The 20,988-nt window shown below is 43.3% G+C and overlaps 5 non-coding genes across 5 annotated transcripts; all 5 read right to left on the reverse strand.

Annotated features, from left to right (window-relative positions):
- Window positions 1-6,666: 6,666 nt before the first annotated feature.
- Window positions 6,667-6,857, reverse strand: LOC130321028 (U2 spliceosomal RNA). The gene has a single exon (XR_008866832.1). It is a non-coding gene; the product is annotated as a U2 spliceosomal RNA (small nuclear RNA).
- A 2,087-nt stretch (window positions 6,858-8,944) lies between these two features.
- Window positions 8,945-9,135, reverse strand: LOC130320964 (U2 spliceosomal RNA). The gene has a single exon (XR_008866773.1). It is a non-coding gene; the product is annotated as a U2 spliceosomal RNA (small nuclear RNA).
- A 2,090-nt stretch (window positions 9,136-11,225) lies between these two features.
- LOC130321060 (U2 spliceosomal RNA) lies at window positions 11,226-11,419 on the reverse strand. The gene has a single exon (XR_008866856.1). It is a non-coding gene; the product is annotated as a U2 spliceosomal RNA (small nuclear RNA).
- A 6,949-nt stretch (window positions 11,420-18,368) lies between these two features.
- On the reverse strand, window positions 18,369-18,559 carry LOC130320965 (U2 spliceosomal RNA). Its single transcript, XR_008866774.1, has one exon. It is a non-coding gene; the product is annotated as a U2 spliceosomal RNA (small nuclear RNA).
- A 2,106-nt stretch (window positions 18,560-20,665) lies between these two features.
- LOC130320968 (U2 spliceosomal RNA) lies at window positions 20,666-20,856 on the reverse strand. Its single transcript, XR_008866776.1, has one exon. It is a non-coding gene; the product is annotated as a U2 spliceosomal RNA (small nuclear RNA).
- Window positions 20,857-20,988: the final 132 nt, after the last annotated feature.

Below are 20,988 nucleotides of genomic sequence, written 5' to 3' on the forward strand. Positions count from 1 at the left end.
TACATTTTTTGTACAGTTGATAAAAATCCACAAAATTCTCTCTTTTTCTTTCGTAACTCCATCACTTTTGCCATATAAAACAACTTCATGATTTAAAACTTTTAGACCTGTTAGGAATTTCAATAAAGAACCAATTAGTCTAAAAACCTTTTGTGCAAAATAACAATTCCAGAAAAGGTGCAAAACAGTTTCATCTATATTGCAATTTTCCCGGGGACAGACACATACAGCATTTAGACCTCTTCTATATTGGAAAAATCTTACCGGAAGACACTCATGGATAATCATCCATGCTAAATCCTTGTGCTCATTAAAAAGATATGGCTCGTTTACCTTTTTCCATATTTGTACACACCTATTATAAGAAAAATTAGAGACCATACATATTTCTTCTTGCAAATTTAACTGTACTTCTATCTTGCGAGCATCCCTCAAGGTTAACAAGTCAAAGTCTTTAAGGTTATACATACGTATAATTTTTTCTAAGATGGCATAATGTTTAGGCGGAGTTAAAAGTACAGGAGAAGATAATGATAAAAACACCCATTCTCTTTTTCTAAAAATATGTCCCGCAGAGTACTTTAAAAAACAGGACCATACACTTTTCATAAAAAGTCCCCTAAAACACCAACTAAAAAACCTTAAGTATAAAAATTTTCTAATACAGGGAACCTGTTTTCCTCCATTTTTTTGTGACTTATACATAGTATCTCTTTTTAATTTTTCTGCTTTAGAACTCCATAGAAACTCAAAGAGAATCCTCTGAAGTTGCCTAGACATAAGTTCATTAGGAGGATAAATCATATTTAAATAGAGCATAATGGGTATTAGCATAGCCTTAATCACCAAAATTTTACCTTCTAAGGATAATTTCCTAAGGGACCAAAAGTCTACCTTTTTCTTTACCTTTTCTTTTACCATTAGCCAACTTTCCTCACCATTGTTATTTTTATCAAAGATGACTCCAAGGATTTTTATTTTTTCTGACTGTAATTTTAGGTTTGGTATTTGCACGTTTTCCCATTTACCTATATAAAAACAGTCACATTTAGATAAATTAAGTTTAAAAGCAGAAGCTTTACAAAAGAAATCAGTAACATCAACAACTCTTTGTAAAGAGAAGGCACTTTCACAAAAAACATTAATATCATCCATATAGCCACACACTTTAAGGGTGGCATTATTACCTCCAGGAACTGGCACTCCTTTTATTATTTTATCATTCCTTATTAAGTTTAACAGAGGTTCTATTGCACATATAAACAGTATAGGAGACAGAGGGCAGCCTTGCTTTACCCCTGATGATAAATTAATAAAATCTGTAAGGAAACCATTTATTAAAATCCTGCTAAAAGAACCTTTATATAAGAGAGCAATTTGCTTAATAAATATGTTAGGAAAACCCATGCGTTGTAAAACCATCCATAAAAAACAATGTGATACTCTATCGAACGCTTTATGAAAATCTAGAGATAGAATGGCTAGATTTTGATTCCGCTCTTGCTGATACCATATGACGTCCCTAATAGCATTTAAAGGTTCAGCTACACTCCTTCCTGGGACACCACATACCTGATCCACATGGATGACCTTGTACAAAAACGGCTTCATTCTGTTAACAAAAATTTTTGACATAATCTTATAATCAACATTAAGAAGCGTAATTGGTCTCCAATTTTCTAAGCTGTTCCTATCCCCCTTTTTGGGGATCAGAGACACTATACCACTCCTCCAAGATAAAGGTAGAACATCAGAATTAAAAGCCTCCTTAAAAATATTAAGCAAATCATCTTTAAAAATGTCCCAAAAGGTTTTATAAAACTCTACAGGAAGTCCATCAGAACCTGGTGTTTTACCTGTGGATAAACTTTTAGCAGCAATTTCTAATTCTTGGCATCTTACTTCTGTGCAAAGTGCATCTTGGTCCTCCTTACTTAAACCACAATCTAAAGTGCTTAGGAGAAAATTAGCAGCAGATATATCAATGGGTTTCTCATTAAACAGATCTTGATAAAAGGATTTAGCTTTGGATAACATTCCTACATTAGTAGTTTCATCCTCAATGTTAATCATTAACTTTTTTGTTTCCATTACCTTTTTAAAAAAGAATCTTGTACACTTTTCATCCTTCTCTTTACATTCAACTTTGGAGTTAAAAATTATTTCTTTCCCTTTGTTAGTTATAGCCTTCTGAATATCACTTTTAACACTTAAAATCAGATCGTCTACATATACACCCAGCTCTTTGAGTTGATAATAGGTTTGTAGTTTTGTGTTAAGATCTCTATACCATTTCAATTTCTCTTTTGTTTTTTTAACACCCATCTTAATAAAATACTCTTTAAATTTTACCTTGCAGAATTCCCACCATGCTAAAAGAGAATTAAAATTAGTCCTTGAGTTCTGCAATTTTTTAAAAAGATAGATAAAATTACATTTAATTTCTTCATCTTCAAGCAAAGAGATATTCAGACGCCAGACTCCTTTGGCTCTGCAAACCCCATCAAACTTACATGTAGCAGATAAAATCTTATGATCTGAAAAAAAGGTAGAAGTCAATTGCATATTCCCATAAAATGCAAATCCAGAAGCAAAAATATAATCAATCCTTGACATATAAAGGCTATTCCCCCAGGTATACCCAGGGTCATTAGGGAAAGAGGTTCTCCACAAATCTTTTAAATTAAAATCAACTATAAAATCCTTTAGTTGTTTTTCAGTCTTATCTTTCCTTTGTTCAGATCCTCCAGCCCGCTCCTCTCCTGCCATTATACAATTAAAATCACCAGCGATGATAAGCGGGGATGAACCCGGTAAATAAAACTGAATTTTCTCTAATAAATCAGATCTTTCATCCTTATCTGGAGAGGCATATACATTTAAAAGTCTCATATTCATGTCATTATAAATAATATGAACGAGCAGGGCTCTACCGGGTACAATGTCTGTGAAGGAGGTAACTTTATACTCACTGCTCTTGAACAGTATGCAAACACCAGTCACTTTCCTCTCATTATCCCCTGACCACACAGACGGGCCAAGAGTCCATTCAGATCTCAAAGATGAATAATTGATATCATAATCAATGGCACATTCCTGTAAAAATAAAATGTCTGTAGGCAAAGAAGACAAGAAAGAAAATAAAGCAGCCCTCCTCTCTGGGCTCTTCAAACTCCTCACATTGAAGGAGGAGATATTAACACTTGGTAGCTCCTGGGTCATTCATTATCCTCAGACAAAGAACCCCAATCTGTAGGTGGTGACACAAATTCCTCAATATTAACAGGGTCGGATGCTGTTATAACCTTTTGGCAGACAATCTCCACGTTCCCCTCGTCCGCACTAACTCGACCACTCCTTTTGATGTTAAGGCCCTTTTCCTCTTTCCGGTCTCTGCTTTTCCTCTTTCGCCGTTCTTCTACATCCATCTCCTCTGTATCCCTTCTGGGCGGTCCAGGACCCTCAACTTCCATGAGAGGAGAACCCCTCACTTCTGTCTCAGGTCCCACGACCTTCCCCGGGGACACAATGCTTTTGGAGACATGAGCCACAGCAGGTATCACAGGAATTCCGGTAGCAGAAGACTCAGGCATCACTTTCAGGGTGTGGGTCTTAGGCACAGGCACAGCATCCATGGAGCTCTTCCTCATCGAGGGACCAGCCGACGTAGCCACAATATTGGCCCAGGAGCGTTGAGGACAATCCTTAAAAGCGTGTCCTTTCTGCTTACACACATTACACAGAATCTCATTTTGACAGTCCAAAGTGGTGTGGCCTTTTTGGCCACATCTTTTGCAAATAACCACTTCCTCTTTGCAAGATTCTTGTGTATGACCATATTCATGGCATTTCCTGCAATAATACGGCATCCCAGGGTAGAATAAATAGCCACGTTTACGCCCAATTAAAAAATTTGCAGGTGGGCGACACAGACCTCCAATTCCTCTCACATCTTCTCTGAACTTAACAGCAAACTTATGCTTTCCAGTCCAAAAGTCCATTGCATTCATTATTTTATGAGAGTATTTGACTTCCGCACAATATTGGTTTAAAAATAAGACAATGTCTCTTATATCCACGTATGGATCGTGCATAGTAACCACCAGTGGAACATCGCCATTAGAATATAGAGCAATGAAAACAAGTCCTTTCATATCCTCCTCATTGGCAAGCTCCCGAACTTTCTCAAACATATGGTCACATGCAGATGCGGAAGTCAAGGTAAGAATGAAAAGTCCTTTACCTGGGTCTTTTAGGCAAAACACATCTTCTCTCTGAATGTGCAATAAATCCAGCATAATTCTCTTGACAAAAAATTCCAAAGTCATCTTCTCCTTTTTCTCCTCATCCACTTCAATACGGAAGGTGTTCTTAATCCGAGTTTCAGTATGCGCAGCAAACCTAAGGGTCGCCATGGGGGATCGCCTTCCCGTTCTTTGTAAGTCCTCCTCCTATAGCAGCATGAGGCTTAAGACGGCTAAAAAACCGCCGATGCCTCAAGGCCGAAGGTTCGACGAACTCAGAGCCCCTTGACAAGATACAAGATCTTAGCCAAAAGGCCGAGAAGCGATAACCGTGAAAGGGGCGGGCCCAACAAGGTCCCCTTCATGGGCACTATCACTGCTTGCTGTCAGGGAGGCTGCCAGACAATTTTCCATGCACACTCTGGGCTGGGGGGCAGTCAACCACCAGTACACACAGCAGAACCTAAACCCATACCATTATTGCTAAGCAGCAAGACAGGGGCCCATTGCACTCCCACGGGGCCTTTTTAAATGCAATCCATAACCCGGATTTGCCAGGAACCCTTCTTACTCCTCCTACTTGCATGTGACACTGGGCTTAGGATCTGCATAGGAAACACACACACAAGCACACACCTACCTTTGTTGCCTGCAGATGCCTCCTTGGCTGTCCCCAAACGGTATCAAACCAACACCCACGGGAAGCTGTAAGCATAGAGGACATGCCTGCACCCCATTGGACTTACCTGTGTGGGTTAAATCCGGGTTATTTGACAACCTATGGCGGTGATGGTTCTGCTCAGGCAGAGCAGTGCTGATGCTCCTCATAAAGCTGTCGCTGCTGTGAAGGTTCTAGGTGACATCACAAATCCCTTTGGTTACATACACAACAAAGCTGGGTTGTTGTTGTTTACACTCTGCAAGGCCTGTGGAAGTGAGTGACATCATAGCACTGTAGTTCTGAGGGTTCAAGATGGATGCAACAATCTCCTGTTGCTTCTATGAAGGCCGTAATAGACGACATCACCAAACAGCTCCATAGTCACATACACAGCAAAGGAGAGATGTTGTTTACACCTAGTGATGTCAGTGGTATTGAGTGACATCACAGCACAGTGCTAAGGCTCCTGGGCCTGGACACAGCAGCGGCTGCAATATCTCAACGGAGAATACGTTTATATCTATGTGTGTGTGTGCGCATATATATATATATATATATATATATATATATATATATATATATATTTCTCCGCCGAAATCACTTTTAAACCCATTTCCACCTTTTTTTCCCTTCTCTTCCTCTTACTTTTTTTTCACGTTTTTTTACGTTTTTCTCCTTTTCGCCTCTTTTCTGGGCGTATTATTCTTCTTTTTCTTCTTTTTTTTCGTCTAATGCATACCCCATCAGTGCAGCAATGCTTATTCAATACCGCCAGCAGATGGAGACACTGGGGGATAATTTTCTAAGGATTTATACTGATTTTTCCTGTCTGAATTTGTCGCACAGAAAGTTGCAGGCCAAATATGTGTGACATTTCTGCGACTTTAGCTTCTAGAGCATTTTTACAACATTATACATAGGTGCTGAATACATAAAAAGCGACTGTTCAGCGACAGACAAGTCGCATCGGCTGAAAGTAGGCCAGAATGTCAGTCCATGTTGGAGCAGGTTTAGATACAGTCTAAAGCATAGATCTCAAAGTCTGTGCACAGAATTTAGCAAGGGCCTCGCACCTTCTGATGCATCAGGTAGGTGCACAATAGCATAGCCTAACCCTCTGTACTTTGGTCTATATTGATGCGGGACATAGACAGCCAGCTGATGACCAATCCATTAGTGCAATGGATGGCTGGAAGCATTTGTCTTTGCCTTTGCAATACCACAGAAGCAATGCATGGTCAATGTACAGCAATGACACACCTGTGTGAACAGCCAGGAGACCCCCCCCCCCCCCCCCCCCCATGTTATGTTACATAGTTACATAGTTAGTACGGTCGAAAAAAGACATATGTCCATCACGTTCAACCAGGGAATTAAGGGGTAGGGGTGTGGCGCGATATTGGGGAAGGGATGAGATTTTATATTTCTTCATAAGCATTAATCTTATTTTGTCAATTAGGAACATTCAGCACCCACCCGCTATCAAGGCAGCTGCCTATCATGTCATGCCCTACCTGCACAGGTGTGCTGGCTACTCAAATGATCCAATTAAGGAGGCCATTTAGTCAGCAGCAGCAGAAGTCCTGTGCCTGGACGCTCCAACAGGGGCCAGACACAAGCAGAAGCAGCAGAAGCAGCAGCAGCAGCACCACCTTTTGTTTTTTGGCTGCAGCAGCAGCAAGGCCCACAGGGCTGGCTAGCTGGCTAGCCAGCAAGCAGGTAGCAATGAAAGTAGGAATCTTTCTTTTTAACCCTGTAAGGGGGTGGTGCACTGTACCCGAAGATACTGCCATATCGGGTCAATGCATAGGGCGACGGAAGCAAGCTTCGAAATCGGCCCCCGTTCTCAAAAATCCATTTAATATATGGTCCCCAGATAGGGGACGTAACAGATATTAAACTGATAAGAACAGATACTACACTTGATCTTAGCCAAAAGGCCGAGAAGCGATAACCGTGAAAGGGGCGGGCCCAACAAGGTCCCCTTCATGGGCACTATCACTGCTTGCTGTCAGGGAGGCTGCCAGACAATTTTCCATGCACACTCTGGGCTGGGGGGCAGTCAACCACCAGTACACACAGCAGAACCTAAACCCATACCATTATTGCTAAGCAGCAAGACAGGGGCCCATTGCACTCCCACGGGGCCTTTTTAAATGCAATCCATAACCCGGATTTGCCAGGAACCCTTCTTACTCCTCCTACTTGCATGTGACACTGGGCTTAGGATCTGCATAGGAAACACACACACAAGCACACACCTACCTTTGTTGCCTGCAGATGCCTCCTTGGCTGTCCCCAAACGGTATCAAACCAACACCCACGGGAAGCTGTAAGCATAGAGGACATGCCTGCACCCCATTGGACTTACCTGTGTGGGTTAAATCCGGGTTATTTGACAACCTATGGCGGTGATGGTTCTGCTCAGGCAGAGCAGTGCTGATGCTCCTCATAAAGCTGTCGCTGCTGTGAAGGTTCTAGGTGACATCACAAATCCCTTTGGTTACATACACAACAAAGCTGGGTTGTTGTTGTTTACACTCTGCAAGGCCTGTGGAAGTGAGTGACATCATAGCACTGTAGTTCTGAGGGTTCAAGATGGATGCAACAATCTCCTGTTGCTTCTATGAAGGCCGTAATAGACGACATCACCAAACAGCTCCATAGTCACATACACAGCAAAGGAGAGATGTTGTTTACACCTAGTGATGTCAGTGGTATTGAGTGACATCACAGCACAGTGCTAAGGCTCCTGGGCCTGGACACAGCAGCGGCTGCAATATCTCAACGGAGAATACGTTTATATCTATGTGTGTGTGTGCGCATATATATATATATATATATATATATATATATATATATATATATATATATATATTCTCCGCCGAAATCACTTTTAAACCCATTTCCACCTTTTTTTCCCTTCTCTTCCTCTTACTTTTTTTTCACGTTTTTTTACGTTTTTCTCCTTTTCGCCTCTTTTCTGGGCGTATTATTCTTCTTTTTCTTCTTTTTTTTCGTCTAATGCATACCCCATCAGTGCAGCAATGCTTATTCAATACCGCCAGCAGATGGAGACACTGGGGGATAATTTTCTAAGGATTTATACTGATTTTTCCTGTCTGAATTTGTCGCACAGAAAGTTGCAGGCCAAATATGTGTGACATTTCTGCGACTTTAGCTTCTAGAGCATTTTTACAACATTATACATAGGTGCTGAATACATAAAAAGCGACTGTTCAGCGACAGACAAGTCGCATCGGCTGAAAGTAGGCCAGAATGTCAGTCCATGTTGGAGCAGGTTTAGATACAGTCTAAAGCATAGATCTCAAAGTCTGTGCACAGAATTTAGCAAGGGCCTCGCACCTTCTGATGCATCAGGTAGGTGCACAATAGCATAGCCTAACCCTCTGTACTTTGGTCTATATTGATGCGGGACATAGACAGCCAGCTGATGACCAATCCATTAGTGCAATGGATGGCTGGAAGCATTTGTCTTTGCCTTTGCAATACCACAGAAGCAATGCATGGTCAATGTACAGCAATGACACACCTGTGTGAACAGCCAGGAGACCCCCCCCCATGTTATGTTACATAGTTACATAGTTAGTACGGTCGAAAAAAGACATATGTCCATCACGTTCAACCAGGGAATTAAGGGGTAGGGGTGTGGCGCGATATTGGGGAAGGGATGAGATTTTATATTTCTTCATAAGCATTAATCTTATTTTGTCAATTAGGAACATTCAGCACCCACCCGCTATCAAGGCAGCTGCCTATCATGTCATGCCCTACCTGCACAGGTGTGCTGGCTACTCAAATGATCCAATTAAGGAGGCCATTTAGTCAGCAGCAGCAGAAGTCCTGTGCCTGGACGCTCCAACAGGGGCCAGACACAAGCAGAAGCAGCAGAAGCAGCAGCAGCACCACCTTTTGTTTTTTGGCTGCAGCAGCAGCAAGGCCCACAGGGCTGGCTAGCTGGCTAGCCAGCAAGCAGGTAGCAATGAAAGTAGGAATCTTTCTTTTTAACCCTGTAAGGGGGTGGTGCACTGTACCCGAAGATACTGCCATATCGGGTCAATGCATAGGGCGACGGAAGCAAGCTTCGAAATCGGCCCCCGTTCTCAAAAATCCATTTAATATATGGTCCCCAGATAGGGGACGTATCAGATATTAAACTGATAAGAACAGATACTACACTTGATCTTAGCCAAAAGGCCGAGAAGCGATAACCGTGAAAGGGGCGGGCCCAACAAGGTCCCCTTCATGGGCACTATCACTGCTTGCTGTCAGGGAGGCTGCCAGACAATTTTCCATGCACACTCTGGGCTGGGGGGCAGTCAACCACCAGTACACACAGCAGAACCTAAACCCATACCATTATTGCTAAGCAGCAAGACAGGGGCCCATTGCACTCCCACGGGGCCTTTTTAAATGCAATCCATAACCCGGATTTGCCAGGAACCCTTCTTACTCCTCCTACTTGCATGTGACACTGGGCTTAGGATCTGCATAGGAAACACACACACAAGCACACACCTACCTTTGTTGCCTGCAGATGCCTCCTTGGCTGTCCCCAAACGGTATCAAACCAACACCCACGGGAAGCTGTAAGCATAGAGGACATGCCTGCACCCCATTGGACTTACCTGTGTGGGTTAAATCCGGGTTATTTGACAACCTATGGCGGTGATGGTTCTGCTCAGGCAGAGCAGTGCTGATGCTCCTCATAAAGCTGTCGCTGCTGTGAAGGTTCTAGGTGACATCACAAATCCCTTTGGTTACATACACAACAAAGCTGGGTTGTTGTTGTTTACACTCTGCAAGGCCTGTGGAAGTGAGTGACATCATAGCACTGTAGTTCTGAGGGTTCAAGATGGATGCAACAATCTCCTGTTGCTTCTATGAAGGCCGTAATAGACGACATCACCAAACAGCTCCATAGTCACATACACAGCAAAGGAGAGATGTTGTTTACACCTAGTGATGTCAGTGGTATTGAGTGACATCACAGCACAGTGCTAAGGCTCCTGGGCCTGGACACAGCAGCGGCTGCAATATCTCAACGGAGAATACGTTTATATCTATGTGTGTGTGTGCGCATATATATATATATATATATATATATATATATATATATATATTTCTCCGCCGAAATCACTTTTAAACCCATTTCCACCTTTTTTTCCCTTCTCTTCCTCTTACTTTTTTTTCACGTTTTTTTACGTTTTTCTCCTTTTCGCCTCTTTTCTGGGCGTATTATTCTTCTTTTTCTTCTTTTTTTTCGTCTAATGCATACCCCATCAGTGCAGCAATGCTTATTCAATACCGCCAGCAGATGGAGACACTGGGGGATAATTTTCTAAGGATTTATACTGATTTTTCCTGTCTGAATTTGTCGCACAGAAAGTTGCAGGCCAAATATGTGTGACATTTCTGCGACTTTAGCTTCTAGAGCATTTTTACAACATTATACATAGGTGCTGAATACATAAAAAGCGACTGTTCAGCGACAGACAAGTCGCATCGGCTGAAAGTAGGCCAGAATGTCAGTCCATGTTGGAGCAGGTTTAGATACAGTCTAAAGCATAGATCTCAAAGTCTGTGCACAGAATTTAGCAAGGGCCTCGCACCTTCTGATGCATCAGGTAGGTGCACAATAGCATAGCCTAACCCTCTGTACTTTGGTCTATATTGATGCGGGACATAGACAGCCAGCTGATGACCAATCCATTAGTGCAATGGATGGCTGGAAGCATTTGTCTTTGCCTTTGCAATACCACAGAAGCAATGCATGGTCAATGTACAGCAATGACACACCTGTGTGAACAGCCAGGAGACCCCCCCCCCCCCCCCCCCCCCCATGTTATGTTACATAGTTACATAGTTAGTACGGTCGAAAAAAGACATATGTCCATCACGTTCAACCAGGGAATTAAGGGGTAGGGGTGTGGCGCGATATTGGGGAAGGGATGAGATTTTATATTTCTTCATAAGCATTAATCTTATTTTGTCAATTAGGAACATTCAGCACCCACCCGCTATCAAGGCAGCTGCCTATCATGTCATGCCCTACCTGCACAGGTGTGCTGGCTACTCAAATGATCCAATTAAGGAGGCCATTTAGTCAGCAGCAGCAGAAGTCCTGTGCCTGGACGCTCCAACAGGGGCCAGACACAAGCAGAAGCAGCAGAAGCAGCAGCAGCACCACCTTTTGTTTTTTGGCTGCAGCAGCAGCAAGGCCCACAGGGCTGGCTAGCTGGCTAGCCAGCAAGCAGGTAGCAATGAAAGTAGGAATCTTTCTTTTTAACCCTGTAAGGGGGTGGTGCACTGTACCCGAAGATACTGCCATATCGGGTCAATGCATAGGGCGACGGAAGCAAGCTTCGAAATCGGCCCCCGTTCTCAAAAATCCATTTAATATATGGTCCCCAGATAGGGGACGTATCAGATATTAAACTGATAAGAACAGATTTTTTTTTTTTTTTTTTTTTTTTTTTTTTTTATAAACCTTCAGGTTTAGACTAAACACCACTTAGATAACGCGTCATTTTTGACTCATGGTGAAGTCTAACTCATCATTAGGTCATTCTTTATTTGTTCAAAGCAAATTCAAAACAAATTCAAATACCATCACCATTACACCCTTACAACATGTCTCCACTTCAAAAATTTCCATATCCCCTCTGCATCTATTTCACCTAATTTCTTTTTATCACGTAAATAAACGGTGTACAACCTTTCCAGAATCATTCTTAAACTTCCTTCCACAGTCACATCTTTTCTCTTAAACACATATAAATTTCTAACATCCCACAAGACTTCCTTCACAATCGCCAATAACACAAACAACACCCTTTCATTCTTTCTTCCAATCATACTAAGACCAAACATCACAACCTCATATGACAACCTATTTATCCCAGTCAACTCCTTACACAACGGACCTATCCCTCTCCATACATTCTGAGCCATGTCACAATTCCAAATCACATGCATCACACTTTCAACCCCACTACAATCTTCCCTCGGACATATTTCACTCCTTCCAATTCCTCTATTCCTTTGGAACTCTCTTACTGGTAGGGCTCCATGCAAACACTGCCATCCTATCTCTCTCTGTCTATTTGATATTCCATCTGTCATTAAACTCTTCCACACCTTAGACACATCCTGGCCTCTTACCATATTAATCGGACACTCCACCTCACTTGCGGCGACATACCCAAACACATTCTTCTTACTTTCAAACAACTCCTTTCTCACACCAATCAACCTATAACTCTCCAAAAACTTTTCCACATACAAATACCAACTCGGGCACACAAACGCATAAGGCACTCTCAAATCTCTCTCCAGCCAACCTAATTTGCATAACACACGCCCACCTAAATATCTCAACATACATGCAAAATTCTTTTCTCCTCTCATCATCCTTCTAACCGCAAACACCACATTCACCCCCAAATACACATCTAGATTTGGAAATCCCATTCCACCCTTACTACCATCCTTCATCACAACTTCTCTCCTCACTCTTTCCACTTTTGTACCCCAAAAAAACACAAACAAAATTCTTTTTAACTTCCTTAAAACCATATAACTTGGCGGAAACACTATTGCCACATACAATAAAATAGGCAATATTACACTTTTCACAACCAGCACTTTCCCAACCATAGACAAATCTCTCAACCTCCAAAGACTCAATTTTTTGGACACTCTCTTCTCCACATCATCCCAACTTTCTCTCCCATCCAATCTTTCATCCATTTTAACACCTAAAACCTGAATACCACCTTCAATATTCTTCATACCCACATCCTCACTTCCTTGCATACTACCAAAACATTTATACTCACTTTTGTCCCAATTCACCTTAAACCCAGACGCTCCACAAAACAATCCAACTAGTAACTTTGCCCTTCTCATAACAGCCACAGACTCTCCCAAAATACACACATCATCCATGTAGGCCAAAACTTTGACTTCTCTCCCACCACTCCCTGGAATTTTTAACCCTTTAACACACTTATCCCGCCGCAACATCTCTAATAATGGCTCCATAGCACATATAAAAGCCATAGGGGACAACGGACAACCCTGCCTTACACCAGAACATACTTTCACCTTCTCAGACATCCAACCATTTATCAAAACCTTACTATATACTCCATCATACAGCATCCTTACAACATTTACAAAATCACCCGGGAATCCCATTCTCACTAATACTCTAAACAAAAACCTATGTGACAGACGATCAAACGCCTTTTCAAAATCTATCGACATCACTCTAACCTCCTGTTTCCTACTCATACTATCCCATAACAAATCTCTCAACAAACACAAATTTTCATTTATTCTTCTACCAGGCACTCCACACACTTGTTCTTCTCCAATCACCTGCTCAACCACATCTCTCATCCTATTTGTAATTATTTTAGCAAACACCTTATAATCTACATTCAACAAAGTTATCGGCCTCCAATTCCTCACATCATTCACATCACCTTTCTTATAAATCAACACAACCACTCCACTCTTCATACTTTCCACCATTCTCTCATTCCTCCACATATACCTATACACTTCCACCAAATCATCCTTCACAACATCCCAAATCCAAGCATAAAATTCAACAGGCAACCCATCCTCTCCAGGCGTTTTATTTCTTGACATACTATCCACAGTCCTCTTCACTTCCTCCTCTCCAATCTCTCTCATCAGAGTCCCATATTCACTACCATCCACCCTCTTATCAAGCACTCTCAACACTTCATCCTGCAAGTCCTCTTCACAATCTTTTACCGCATACAACTCTTCATAAAAATTTTTAACCACTCCCAACACAGCTTTACCTTTAACCAGACAGCCATCATCATACACTCTTACCATATCCTCTCTCTTCCCAATAACTTTTTTAAAGAAATATCTCGAACATTTCTCATCTTTCTCTAACTTATCAAGTTTTGCTTGATACATCAACTCTTTACCTTTCTCATTCAACCAATTTTTTAGATCACTCTTCACAACCTCAATCTGCTCACCCACACTCCAGCCATACTTCTTTAACTTATTGAGAAACACCAATCTTTTATTCAACCATTCATACTTCTTCTTCCTCCCAGCATTCCGCTTATATCCCTCTCTTTTAAAGAAAACTTTTGTTTGACCCTTAACCCATTCCCACCAACACAATATATCAGGAAAATCATTCTTTTTCTTACACCAACCCCTATACTTATTAACATATCTATCATACACTCCTTCCACTTCCAACAATTTAACATTTAATTTCCATACACCCCTCCCACTCACACAATCTGCATCCAATACTAACTCACAACACACATACTCATGATCTGAATATCCTACTTTTTCTTGCATATAATTCTTACATAACACACCCTTAGACACAAAACACATATCAAGTCTGGAACTATGACTTCCACTATCAGAATAATATGTATCTAACAAAGGACACACTCCACACGCTTCAGCCACATCCTTTAACTTAAAGTCACACACCATACTTTTAAGAATATTCCCAGATACATCCACATTCCCCTCAATTTCACAGTTGAAATCCCCCACCCACACCAAAGGTATTTTACCTGGCAGAAACCTCTTAATTACCTCCAACAACCCCACCCGCTCCTCCCTCCTTACCGGCGCATACACATTTATCAACCTAAATTTAACCCCCTGTACCTTAACCTCCACCATGATACACCTCCCCTCCTCTATTACCACATAACTACAAACTTCAAACTTAAAGCTCTTAAAAAGCACCCCTACCCCATCATTCCTGCTATGCCCAGACACCGACCAAACAGCAGGACCATAAGCCCATTCTCCCTTCCCCGGAATATCATTTAGCCCACATTCCTGCAAACAAATAATGTCCGCTTTTTTCCCTGCCAAGTCCTCCAAAATTACTGTCCTTCTGACTTTACTTCTAAAGACTCTAACATTTATAGAACCGACTAAAAAAGACATACCACCATCTTAACAACCCTAAGGAAGAATTTGACAGAAAAGAAGAAAGTTATTTAGGTAGCTTTCCTCAGCGGTGTGGGAGAAGCTTCTCCCGCAGAGCACGCATCCATGTCGCTCTCAGATAGCGGTTGATACCGATTGTCCGTAGCCACCAGCGTCGACTCCATCTGTCCACCAGAAAGCTTCCTGGCCGTCTTCTTGGGGGGACGAAAAAGATCAAAGTCATCCTCTCTCTCTCTATGTCTCTCCTCACGGTCTTCACCCTCAGAAGAAGACCACTCTTCAATTTGCGGCGACTCCTCAGCCGGGGGACTGGGAGCATCCTCAATCTCCCCTTCTTCCACTTGCACCGCCATTTGCTCCTCCTCCACCACCACTTGCTCTTCAACCACCTTCACTTGCTCCTCTACCACCACACGACTCTGTACCTCTCCAATAATCACGCTCTCTCTTGCAGGAACCACTGCAGCCGCAGCTGCAGCTGCCCTCCTCCTCTCCACCATTTCCTCTTCCATTCTCCTCTCCTCCTCCCTCCTCTTCAACACTGGACAGTTCTTGTACACATGGCCAGCTTCCCCACATAGGTCACAGGTCCTCGGGTGTGGACATGCACCCGCCTCATGCCCCGGTTGCTTACAGTTCCTGCATTTCTTACTGCCAGGGCAGGCCTCCTTCACATGTCCAAACAATAGACAATTTCTACAGAAAGATGGCTGTCCGTAGTAATAGAGATAACCTCTGAAACCAGCAATGGTAAAGTTCGCCGGAGGGTGCTTAACGCCTCCAATGCAATCTCCATCAAGCCGCAACTTCACAAAGAACTTATACGTGCCATTAAATACACCAATGCTGCTTGTCTGCTTAGTACCACCAGCAATAGACTCACAATAGATGCTCAAGAAGTTCTTAATCATAGAGACATCAACAAACGGATTGTACATGTGGATAAACAAAGTCTTTGTCCCCATTTCAAAAAGGGGATAAAAGGACACATCCCGCAAAACCTCACTTCCACTGTTCCGTTTTAAGCACTCATAAAAGTTCTGGCAGTCAGCATCATATAAGAAGGACACGTCATAAATACCTTGGCGCTTGTTCTCCTGGACACAAAAGAGGTCGCTCAAGGAAAATCCTGCCAGTCGCTCCACAATGGTATGGCCGATGTATTCAATGCTGTTTCTTAGACGATCCGTGGTTAGCACCTTGATGCGTACGGTCTTCTCCACTGCAGACATGTTGGATCCAGCCATCTTTCCAAATCTGTCGGTAACGAGTACCACAGTCTTGATCACCTACGCAGCTAGTCGCGGCGCAGTTCACTCGCACCCTCAGCGCCGACCGAGGCAATAAACCCCGATCTTAGCCAAAAGGCCGAGAAGCGATAACCGTGAAAGGGGCGGGCCCAACAAGGTCCCCTTCATGGACACTATCACTGCTTGCTGTCAGCGAGGCTGCCAGACAATTTTCCATGCACACTCTGGGCTGGGGGGCAGTCAACCACCAGTACACACAGCAGAACCTAAACCCATACCATTATTGCTAAGCAGCAAGACAGGGGCCCATTGCACTCCCACGGGGCCTTTTTAAATGCAATCCATAACCCGGATTTGCCAGGAACCCTTCTTACTCCTCCTACTTGCATGTGACACTGGGCTTAGGATCTGCATAGGAAACACACACACAAGCACACACCTACCTTTGTTGCCTGCAGATGCCTCCTTGGCTGTCCCCAAACGGTATCAAACCAACACCCACGGGAAGCTGTAAGCATAGAGGACATGCCTGCACCCCATTGGACTTACCTGTGTGGGTTAAATCCGGGTTATTTGACAACCTATGGCGGTGATGGTTCTGCTCAGGCAGAGCAGTGCTGATGCTCCTCATAAAGCTGTCGCTGCTGTGAAGGTTCTAGGTGACATCACAAATCCCTTTGGTTACATACACAACAAAGCTGGGTTGTTGTTGTTTACACTCTGCAAGGCCTGTGGAAGTGAGTGACATCATAGCACTGTAGTTCTGAGGGTTCAAGATGGATGCAACAATCTCCTGTTGCTTCTATGAAGGCCGTAATAGACGACATCACCAAACAGCTCCATAGTCACATACACAGCAAAGGAGAGATGTTGTTTACACCTAGTGATGTCAGTGGTATTGAGTGACATCACAGCACAGTGCTAAGGCTCCTGGGCCTGGACACAGCAGCGGCTGCAATATCTCAACGGAGAATACGTTTATATCTATGTGTGTGTGTGCGCATATATATATATATATATATATATATATATATATATATATATATATATATTTCTCCGCCGAAATCACTTTTAAACCCATTTCCACCTTTTTTTCCCTTCTCTTCCTCTTACTTTTTTTTCACGTTTTTTTACGTTTTTCTCCTTTTCGCCTCTTTTCTGGGCGTATTATTCTTCTTTTTCTTCTTTTTTTTCGTCTAATGCATACCCCATCAGTGCAGCAATGCTTATTCAATACCGCCAGCAGATGGAGACACTGGGGGATAATTTTCTAAGGATTTATACTGATTTTTCCTGTCTGAATTTGTCGCACAGAAAGTTGCAGGCCAAATATGTGTGACATTTCTGCGACTTTAGCTTCTAGAGCATTTTTACAACATTATACATAGGTGCTGAATACATAAAAAGCGACTGTTCAGCGACAGACAAGTCGCATCGGCTGAAAGTAGGCCAGAATGTCAGTCCATGTTGGAGCAGGTTTAGATACAGTCTAAAGCATAGATCTCAAAGTCTGTGCACAGAATTTAGCAAGGGCCTCGCACCTTCTGATGCATCAGGTAGGTGCACAATAGCATAGCCTAACCCTCTGTACTTTGGTCTATATTGATGCGGGACATAGACAGCCAGCTGATGACCAATCCATTAGTGCAATGGATGGCTGGAAGCATTTGTCTTTGCCTTTGCAATACCACAGAAGCAATGCATGGTCAATGTACAGCAATGACACACCTGTGTGAACAGCCAGGAGACCCCCCCCCATGTTATGTTACATAGTTACATAGTTAGTACGGTCGAAAAAAGACATATGTCCATCACGTTCAACCAGGGAATTAAGGGGTAGGGGTGTGGCGCGATATTGGGGAAGGGATGAGATTTTATATTTCTTCATAAGCATTAATCTTATTTTGTCAATTAGGAACATTCAGCACCCACCCGCTATCAAGGCAGCTGCCTATCATGTCATGCCCTACCTGCACAGGTGTGCTGGCTACTCAAATGATCCAATTAAGGAGGCCATTTAGTCAGCAGCAGCAGAAGTCCTGTGCCTGGACGCTCCAACAGGGGCCAGACACAAGCAGAAGCAGAAGCAGCAGCACCACCTTTTGTTTTTTGGCTGCAGCAGCAGCAAGGCCCACAGGGCTGGCTAGCTGGCTAGCCAGCAAGCAGGTAGCAATGAAAGTAGGAATCTTTCTTTTTAACCCTGTAAGGGGGTGGTGCACTGTACCCGAAGATACTGCCATATCGGGTCAATGCATAGGGCGACGGAAGCAAGCTTCGAAATCGGCCCCCGTTCTCAAAAATCCATTTAATATATGGTCCCCAGATAGGGGACGTATCAGATATTAAACTGATAAGAACAGATACTACACTTGATCTTAGCCAAAAGGCCGAGAAGCGATAACCGTGAAAGGGGCGGGCCCAACAAGGTCCCCTTCATGGGCACTATCACTGCTTGCTGTCAGGGAGGCTGCCAGACAATTTTCCATGCACACTCTGGGCTGGGGGGCAGTCAACCACCAGTACACACAGCAGAACCTAAACCCATACCATTATTGCTAAGCAGCAAGACAGGGGCCCATTGCACTCCCACGGGGCCTTTTTAAATGCAATCCATAACCCGGATTTGCCAGGAACCCTTCTTACTCCTCCTACTTGCATGTGACACTGGGCTTAGGATCTGCATAGGAAACACACACACAAGCACACACCTACCTTTGTTGCCTGCAGATGCCTCCTTGGCTGTCCCCAAACGGTATCAAACCAACACCCACGGGAAGCTGTAAGCATAGAGGACATGCCTGCACCCCATTGGACTTACCTGTGTGGGTTAAATCCGGGTTATTTGACAACCTATGGCGGTGATGGTTCTGCTCAGGCAGAGCAGTGCTGATGCTCCTCATAAAGCTGTCGCTGCTGTGAAGGTTCTAGGTGACATCACAAATCCCTTTGGTTACATACACAACAAAGCTGGGTTGTTGTTGTTTACACTCTGCAAGGCCTGTGGAAGTGAGTGACATCATAGCACTGTAGTTCTGAGGGTTCAAGATGGATGCAACAATCTCCTGTTGCTTCTATGAAGGCCGTAATAGACGACATCACCAAACAGCTCCATAGTCACATACACAGCAAAGGAGAGATGTTGTTTACACCTAGTGATGTCAGTGGTATTGAGTGACATCACAGCACAGTGCTAAGGCTCCTGGGCCTGGACACAGCAGCGGCTGCAATATCTCAACGGAGAATACGTTTATATCTATGTGTGTGTGTGCGCATATATATATATATATATATATATATATATATATATATATATATATATATATATATATATTTCTCCGCCGAAATCACTTTTAAACCCATTTCCACCTTTTTTTCCCTTCTCTTCCTCTTACTTTTTTTTCACGTTTTTTTACGTTTTTCTCCTTTTCGCCTCTTTTCTGGGCGTATTATTCTTCTTTTTCTTCTTTTTTTTCGTCTAATGCATACCCCATCAGTGCAGCAATGCTTATTCAATACCGCCAGCAGATGGAGACACTGGGGGATAATTTTCTAAGGATTTATACTGATTTTTCCTGTCTGAATTTGTCGCACAGAAAGTTGCAGGCCAAATATGTGTGACATTTCTGCGACTTTAGCTTCTAGAGCATTTTTACAACATTATACATAGGTGCTGAATACATAAAAAGCGACTGTTCAGCGACAGACAAGTCGCATCGGCTGAAAGTAGGCCAGAATGTCAGTCCATGTTGGAGCAGGTTTAGATACAGTCTAAAGCATAGATCTCAAAGTCTGTGCACAGAATTTAGCAAGGGCCTCGCACCTTCTGATGCATCAGGTAGGTGCACAATAGCATAGCCTAACCCTCTGTACTTTGGTCTATATTGATGCGGGACATAGACAGCCAGCTGATGACCAATCCATTAGTGCAATGGATGGCTGGAAGCATTTGTCTTTGCCTTTGCAATACCACAGAAGCAATGCATGGTCAATGTACAGCAATGACACACCTGTGTGAACAGCCAGGAGACCCCCCCCCCCCCCCCCCCCATGTTATGTTACATAGTTACATAGTTAGTACGGTCGAAAAAAGACATATGTCCATCACGTTCAACCAGGGAATTAAGGGGTAGGGGGTGTGGCGCGATATTGGGGAAGGGATGAGATTTTATATTTCTTCATAAGCATTAATCTTATTTTGTCAATTAGGAACATTCAGCACCCACCCGCTATCAAGGCAGCTGCCTATCATGTCATGCCCTACCTGCACAGGTGTGCTGGCTACTCAAATGATCCAATTAAGGAGGCCATTTAGTCAGCAGCAGCAGAAGTCCTGTGCCTGGACGCTCCAACAGGGGCCAGACACAAGCAGAAGCAGCAGAAGCAGCAGCAGCACCACCTTTTGTTTTTTGGCTGCAGCAGCAGCAAGGCCCACAGGGCTGGCTAGCTGGCTAGCCAGCAAGCAGGTAGCAATGAAAGTAGGAATCTTTCTTTTTAACCCTGTAAGGGGGTGGTGCACTGTACCCGAAGATACTGCCATATCGGGTCAATGCATAGGGCGACGGAAGCAAGCTTCGAAATCGGCCCCCGTTCTCAAAAATCCATTTAATATATGGTCCCCAGATAGGGGACGTATCAGATATTAAACTGATAAGAACAGATACTACACTTGATCTTAGCCAAAAGGCCGAGAAGCGATAACCGTGAAAGGGGCGGGCCCAACAAGGTCCCCTTCATGGGCACTATCACTGCTTGCTGTCAGGGAGGCTGCCAGACAATTTTCCATGCACACTCTGGGCTGGGGGGCAGTCAACCACCAGTACACACAGCA

This window comes from Hyla sarda, unplaced genomic scaffold (assembly GCF_029499605.1).
Source record: "Hyla sarda isolate aHylSar1 unplaced genomic scaffold, aHylSar1.hap1 scaffold_223, whole genome shotgun sequence".
Lineage (NCBI taxonomy): Eukaryota > Metazoa > Chordata > Amphibia > Anura > Hylidae > Hyla > Hyla sarda.